This window comes from Plecotus auritus (assembly GCF_963455305.1).
Source record: "Plecotus auritus genome assembly, chromosome: 2".
Taxonomy (NCBI): Eukaryota; Metazoa; Chordata; class Mammalia; order Chiroptera; family Vespertilionidae; genus Plecotus; species Plecotus auritus.
Window position 1 is genome coordinate 210562836 of NC_137771.1, and position 8408 is coordinate 210571243.

General features: G+C 44.4%; 1 protein-coding gene across 2 annotated transcripts in view; it reads right to left on the minus strand.

The window, feature by feature from the left end:
* The window catches only part of MBNL1 (muscleblind like splicing regulator 1), a 174683-nt gene extending 173474 nt beyond the window's left edge, over nt 1–1209 (minus strand). For both annotated transcript variants that reach the window (XM_080657169.1, XM_080657176.1), the window contains exon 1: nt 432–1209. The gene's annotated coding sequence lies outside the window, so the exon portion shown is untranslated. The remainder of the gene's footprint in view (nt 1–431) is intronic.
* Between the last annotated feature and the right edge of the window lie 7199 nt (nt 1210–8408).

Here is an 8408-nt window from a genome sequence, read left to right on the forward strand (position 1 = left end):
GATGGGCTCGCTCCCCCCCCGCACCCCAAGGTCATTAAGTTGCAAGTACACTTGCACGCACCTGTTTATTCTCTCTCTCTCTCTCTCTCTCTCTCTCTCTCTCTCTCTCTCTCTCTCTCTCTCTCTCTCTCTCTCTCTCTCTCCTCTCTCTCTCTCGGCTGCCAAGTTGGAAGCTGGCTGCGCTCTGACAGTGTCCGCATAGCCCGAGGACCGGGCTGCAGGAGCCGGGCTGCATCTGCGACCTCCCGATCCCCCTCCAGCCCCTAGATGGTGCGATCGGGGACCAGCCCGGGTGAGCCAGTGCCCGCCGCCGCGAGCCGCAGCCCCGAGCCTCCCCGCACTTCCTCCTCCAGCCGCGTCCAGCCCCGAGAGCGTCCAGACAATGCCGAGCCGCCCAGCAGCGCAGGCAAACTGTGAACATGGAAACTTACCTCTCACATGTTTTTTTCACAAGCAGCCCGACTGCCGACCGAGTGCCCAGGGCATTGTGGGAGTCCTGATTCCGAGAGGCCCGCGATTGAAAACTGAACTTGTCAGTGCCCGGTCACGGGAGCATGGTGAGCGCCACAACTCATTCAGCTGCAGTGAAAAGACTGTTGCATGTCGCCGTGCAGCCTCTTATCGCGGAGCTCGGGTTTCCGCTGCTGCTGCGCGGCCCCTCCCCCGCCCGCCCAGCCCCACCAGGAAGCCCGGGGCGGACGCGCCAGGCCCGGAACGCACGCGGCGCGGGCAAAAGGCTGAAACTTTCCGCCGCCCGCCCTGCTCGCCCCCCGGCCGATCGGGCGCCCCTCAACCCTGCAAAGGCCGCAGTGGGGGGCGGCTGCCACTGGCGGGTGGGCGCGGAGAGCAGAAGGAAACCCGAGCCGGCGCTGGCGAGGTGCATCCCCGCAGCCGCCCGGTGGTATCTTCCATCTTATACGTCCCACATGATAACCTCCCCGTTGGGGTGCCAACGGGGCGCGTTCCTAGGACTTTCGGCTCCTTCTGGGCAGACGCATCGGTTTGTTTTCTACGGACGCCCGACGGACGGGGCTTTGTAAGGGAGCCCGCAAGGTTAGGCTGAAGGTGAGAATCCGATGCGGATACAACAGTGGGGTCGGATGGGGCTGCCGCCTTAAAAATGCACCACACGGTTTTTTGAACCTGGATGGCTCACAGGCGGGAAAAAACATCTGCAAGGCCAACCTCCGATGAGTATCTTTCTCAAGTAACAGGGTGTCCGCAGTTTTGGAATTCCTCAGTCAGGCGGATTGTCACACAAGCACAAACACAGGCTCGCTTCCCATCTAATTTGTAAATAATTTTGGGAATGTAAAAAGCCCCTTTCTTGCCCACTCTGCGTTATTTGATTGATAGAAAGCATTTTTCCCCCTCCACCCCCCAACCCTCTTAAAAAATACAATATCATTTTCTGAAATACTGGAATATCCCAAGGCAAATAAGTCATATTGTTGTTGGCGCAAAAGAAACCACAGCCCCAAATCATAATTCACTGGGTGTTATAAGATGTAACTTGGCTTCCCTTTGGATGGAAAGAATCCTAGACTTAACGTGGTGTGATAAAGTGTTGGAAATTTGGGGGTAGAGTTTTCTTTGGATTTAAGGAATGTTGATAACTTGTTCGATGATTCTAATTAAAAACATTTGCTTCATGTTTGGACACAATTTGGAACCAGATGGTAGATATGGTTCCATGTTCTTCCTACAACTTACTGTTAAGTTGTGTTAAAGAGGGTGGGACCAGCTGAAGAAGGGGCAGGAAAAAGCATGAAATGTGCTCAAGAACAAAAATTCTTCCAGAGGCATTACTAACTAGCTTGAATTCTCGGCCCTTGGCTAGGTCCACGAAACACCGAGTTAATATTGTACGCTGCTCCCTTCCAGAACTGATTAGTTAATTAATTAAACGGTGCCCCTTCTCGGTGTTCATTATTAAAACCTACCCAAGTGCACACACTGTGGAAGCAAATTAGAAAGGACACTGGCACTTTCTCAGAGAATCTGGATGGACATTCCCTACCTGCCAATTAATAGCTATAAGGACTTCCTTCTCATTCCGCATTTATTTCAACAACTATGGTGCCTGCTGTGCCAGAGATGGGAGAGTGGATGATAAGACAGAGTCAGTCCCTACCCTCAAGGATGATACCTCTGCTGGGGAAGAGACAAACCCAGCAGGCTCCTGAGAAGTTACTTGAATGGGTACTTTAAAAGGTGTGTAGCTGTTTTGGCTCACTGGATAGAGCGTCGGCCTGTAGACGGAAGGGTCCCGGGTTTGATTCTGGTCAAGGGCACGTACCTCAGTGGCAGGCTCCTCCTGGCCGGGCCCTGGTCAGGGGTATGAGCAGGAGGCAACCAATCGATGTGTTTCTCTCACATCAATATTTCTCTCTGTCTTTCCCTCTCTCTTCCACTCTCTCTAAAAATCAATGGAAAAATATCCTCGGGTGGGTGAGGATTTAAAAACAAACAAAAACAGGTGGGTAGAAATGAGCAAAGTGAAAAAGGAGTTGAGGCCTGGCCAAATGGAGAAAAGAGCATGGCCAATAACCCGACCTGCCTGTTAGAAGTAAGAGGAGGATCAGAGCTGGGGAGTGGCAGGGCATGAGCTAAGAGTAGGTCTGCCTTTAGCCAAGGAACCTCAGCTTCACTCTGAAAACTGTGATGAACTAGAGGAGTTGACACAGCAAGGAGATATGTGGAGTTTGGACTTGCATTTCAGAAAGATCCTGTGGCAACAGCTTGAGGGTGACTGAAGTGTGGGGTGGCGGCCTGTGGAAGAAGGCTGAATGGGTGTGGACAGACTGGAACAGTGACTCATGCAGGGAAGGAGGAAAGGAGGAGCCTCGGGAGCGGGCCAGATCCCTGGCTTAGCCTACTGAATTGTTTGCTACTTGCGTTTAGTTCCTCCCGTTTGCCTCCCATGCTCCCCAACAGCAGCCTCTGATGGGAGCGGGGCCACCCCTGCATCTGCGGGCAGGTTGTGCCCTCGCTGGTTTCCCTGTGCCTCTCTGCTCAGGACGTCCAATGAACAGCCAAGGGCTAATCCCACTTGTGGGAAATTATTCCCGATTGTTCTCAGACCTTGTGGAGTTCCAAGTTAGTGCTTTGGTGTGTTTTTCTTGTGGGTTAGAAAATTTGCTATTTGGAACAACATCGTGAAAAACAGGACTTTGAATCTGTGCATGGAGCAAGAGGGGAAATTATTTTTCCACTTCAGCTCGAAGGGGGTGGGGCGTGTTGTGGGAACAAAAGAGAAATTGAAACTGAGACATATTTTCTGCTCCACTGAACAGACTACAAAGAAATACAAGAAAGACCCTTGAGTGGATGTTAAAAACAAAATGAACATCCCGGTAAATAACAAAGAGAAAAAAATGTTATTTTACACCTGAGAAAGGAAAAGGCTAAACAAAAAACAAACAGCCCTAGCCAGTTTGGCTCAGTGGATAGAGCGTCGGCCTGCGGACTCAAGGGTCCCAGGTTCGATTCTGGTCAAGGACGTGTACCTTGGTTGTGGGCACATCCCCAGTGGGGGGTGTGCAGGAGGCAGCTGATTGATGTTTCTCTCTCATCGATGTTTCTAGCTCTCTCCTCTCGCCCTCTCCCTTCCTCTCTGTCAAAAATCAAATAAAACATATTTTAAAAAAACACAAACAAAAAAAAAACCCTCATATAAAACAATGATCAACCAAGGACTCAAAAATGAGTTAAAGCCAAGCCAGTGTGGCTCAGTGGTTGAGTGTCAACCCATGAACCAGGAGGTCATGGTTTGATTCCTGGTCAGAGCACATGCCCAGGTTGTGGGCTCAATCCCCAGTAGGGGACGTGCAGGAGGCAGCTGATGATTCTCTCTCATCATTAATGTTTCTATCTCTCTGTCCCTCTCCCTTCCTTTCTCTGAAATCAATAAAAACATATAAAAATATTTTTTAATTAGTTGAAGTAAATTGTGATTTAAAATTTCACTGTCACTGGTTTAGCTTAATTTATCATTGACAATATCACATGAATAATGACATTTTAAATTTGAAGCACTGTTGCAAATACCAGCTCATATGTTAAAAATATTAAATCATGTTGCCAGCTTTCAACTACCAGAGGAATTCTAACCACGTTTAAATTGTGGAAATTATTAAAAAATTATTATAGTAATAAAAAGTAAATAGTTCCTCATTTAGAATACCCATCGATATTCTCTCAGTGCCAGGAGAGAATTATGGTTTCTCTTACTTCTGTGAAGTGTAGTTATGGTCCCCAGGTTGATGAGTGAGTACATCCATAAATATAATGAAGATCATTTATGTGCAGAGGGAAAAATTTTACAAAACAATTTCAGATGAAATAAAACTACATTTTCAGATAAAAGAAAGCATGCTCACTGCTGGTTACCGAAATACTTCAGACCATTCAAGTCTTAATTATACCAATTAATCCCAACAGAAATACAGTTAAGAAATACGTTTTTTAGAGATAACATCAACTCCCTGGTTTACCAATAATGCAGATAAAGGAAATGGTAGTATTTATCTTTTTCACAGAAATGGCAGTCATTAAGGCAGCTCTGTAAGTGTGAGTGTAGGTGTTCTGAATTGCATCTTTCTTGTTCAATAGCCATTAGCTGTTGTGCATGGGTGGGGTCTAGCCAGCCTGGCCAGGGGGAGGGGACATGGGCGATTGGCCGGCCTGCCTGCTGGTTGAACTCCTGGTCGAGGGGACGATTTGCATATTAGCCTTTTATTATATAGGATATACACTGAGTGGCCAGATTATTATGCATTCAGAGATCAGTGTATATAGATTGTGTACAGACAGTCCCCGACTTAAAATGGTCCGACTTCAGATTTCTTGACTTTACCTTGGTACAAGAGTGATGAACATTCAGTGGAAACCATACTCCGAATTTTGAATTTTGCTGTTTCCCTGAGCTAGTGATATGAAGTATGATACTGTTGTGATGTTGGGCAGTCACAATGAGATGATTTTGCCCAACTGTAGGCTAATGTAAGTGTTCTGAGCATATTTAAAGTAAGCTATGATGTTCAGTGGATCAGGTGTGTTAAACGCCTCAATATATTTCCAACTTAAAATATATTCAGCTTACTATGGGTTTATCAGGATGTAACCCCATCTTAAGTCAAGGGGCATCTATCTATATATTATATCATACAACAGATTGTTTACATAGCATATTATATAATGTAACACATTACACATATATGTAATGTTTAATGCATAAATCATATAAATATGAAAATATATATAAATCAATGTATTTGTCTTAAAATGTCCATAAATATTAAAATAGTTAAAATATTGATTTGGTTATACATTTATCAATTAAGTAATTTTACCTAACCGTTGAATCTAAATCTTCAATATAATTATTCTGGCATCTGAATAGAGAAATAGAAAGCAAGTACATTTCAGAATTAAAAGTTGAGAAGCACAGAATGTTAGAAGGGAATGGAACATTGGAGACCATCTAGCCCTCTTCCTTTGCTAGGTGGGAGAACATCTGTGTGTAAGTACTTAGCACTGTGACAGAGCAGAACTGGCATTAATGTCCTTCTGACTCTCTTAGGCCATTTATTTCCACTGTTTTTCTTTAAAACTTGGGGGCACCAAAAAACCTAATATAGGTCCCCAACTGTAACATGAAGAGGAGCCACATTATACTCCTAGTATAGTTTTTTCTTTCTCTATTTCTTCCTTCTTCCCTTTTGTCTTACTGTGTTCTTTCCATTTCTCTATCCTTCCTTCTTTCCACACAGGAAACACTTTTCACATATCGCCTGTATTCATTTCACAAGTGTTTATGGGGTATCTACCATAGTAAGTCCTGTTCTGGCCACTGTGGTTACAGAAATGAACACAACTCAGTCACTTTTGTCAAGGAGTTTAAGAGTCTGCTGGATGGGGGTAGGGGGGGGGCAACAGGCACTAAACAAATAAAGAATAAACCTAAAGAAGAAGATAAATAGAGGAGACTAATTCAGATGGAGGTAAGTGCTCTGGAGTAAAAGAAAGCAGGTTGAGGGAATGAGGATGGAAGATGGTGGTGAAACAGGATGGTGAAGAACTGAGGTGGTCAGAGGCAGGGTCCTCAAGGACATGAGGACCATCTGAAGAAGGACCTTTGAAGGCAACGGGAACTGCAGGTCTGGAGCCTTGAATCTGAGATTAGGCAAGAACTGGAAATTTAATGCTGAAGAAAAACGAGCAGGATACTTCAAGGAGCTTACAGTCAAGAGAAACATGCTTAATCAAATCAAACACATCCAAATTGTAAAGCTACAATCTTGATACCTTTGGACAGTGGGGACCATTAAAGTGTCTGTTTTAGAGGTGAGGAATAGTACAGGATCCAGATGTGCTTTTCACAGATATAACTAGATTAGCCTTGACCGCTGTGTGGAGTCTAATGGCCTAATCGTAGAAGAGAATGCAGAAAGTGCTCCAAACGAGTGGGCCCTGGTCAGAGGGCAAAGGTAGCAAGTGGCTGAAGATCTGGCAGAAGAAAGTGATTTAGATGAAAACCCTTAGCAGTGGGGTAGAGTAAACATTAGAATCTCGCACCTCAGAGCTACAAAGAATCCAGAAGGTGATCATCTCTAAGCTTTGAACAATGTGAAATGTGTGGGGTGTGTGTGTGTGTGTGTGTGTAATTTATTTTTTCCTGAAAGTCAACACAGTATAGAAAATTCAAAACTACTGAAGATAGAATTTATTTATTTATTTATTTATTTATTTATTTATTTATTTTTATTGTTCTTGTTAATCCCCATCTGAGGATATTTTCCATTGATTTTTCAGAGAGAGTGAAAGGGTGGGGGAGAGACAGAGAGAGAAACATCGATGTGAGAGATGTTTCCCATGGGGCCCTTGACCAGAATCAAACCCGGGACCCTTCAGTCTGAGCCAAACTGGCTAGGGCTGAAGATAGAATCTATCTATCTATCTATCTATCTATCTATCTATCTATCTATCTATCTAACTATCTATCTATTTATGTCTAATATGCTAAATGTCCATCTGACCAGCAGCTATGATGTGGACTGACCACCAGGGGGCAAACACTCAACACAGGACCTGCTTAGCTGCAGTTACTTGGCAGCAGCGGTTAGAGATTCCTTGCGGGGCCATGCAATTCCACCTTCAGACGTGGGTTATGTTGTTGCTGAGGCACTGTTGCCCCGAATCTGGTTTACTGCACACTTGCGTTTGTATTCCACACCCTGTACGACAGCAACTTTGCAAAGTGCCTTCTCGCACTCTGGGACCCCTCGTTGGATGTCCAACCTGCTGGAGGAACCCCGCTCACTCCACAGATGCCCTTCAAGCCACGGTGGCACCCCAGGTGCAGCCGGCCAGGGAGGGACCACAGGAGATTGGCTCCAGGGCATGTCCAGCCCGTCTTGCCCAGTCCCACCCCGCTGGCCACCTTCTAATTAATTTCCTTTCAATGTGCATGAATTCGTGCACCAGATCACTAGTATATTTATAAAAATCAGCGGTGATTCCAATTCCCAGAGAGAGTTACTAGTAACATTACAGTCCTTCTAGGCATTTCTCAACACATTTTTACAGAGTTGATGTCGTACGATAGGTGCAATTTTGTGTTCTGCAATTTCCTCCATTTACGCTCATAATATAACTTTGTAAAACAAACGCCATCCTCCATGCCATTCATAATCTTCATTTATCATGTGAGGTAATGGAGACTGGAGAACTGACCCTTGACCCAACCTTACAGCTAATAAGGAGTCAAGCCTCCCGCCCCACAGTGCAGTGTGTCACAGCCTGTCTTGGGTCTGGAATTAATGTGTCTAATGTGTAATATATTTCTAAATGCTCCACCTGGGATATACACATCTCTTCTAATATGAACTGTAATTAAGGAAAAGAAAATATATAATAATGCTCTTTTAAGAAAATAGTTACAAAAATAAATATGAAACAGGTAATCAGGAGGTCCAAGTGGACAGATTACTTATACATGCTTATAATACATAAATACATGTAGTCATGTGAAATGCTTTCTACCATCTCATAAAATCCTGTGTTGTGGCTTAGCTCAGAATCCCCTTGTAGTCTTTTAAAATTAGTATCTAATAATATCCTAATTTATACTTGTAGTATAAGTGTGGATAGTATAACTATTGTATGTACTATAATCCAAATATTTCTACCTATTAACTCCGCTGCATGTAGAATAAAGTAACTGAAAAATATGGCCATTGCCTCACCTGTTCCTAAATGCAAACAAAATTTTTGAAAATACCAATAGCAAGGCTGTTTCCCACCCTCAATGTGTATGCATCTAGCTACTCATTTTATTTTTTAAGTTCCTTAGTTTGGCTTCTACCATATTCTATATACCTTTCTCTGTTCATTCCATTGTGTGG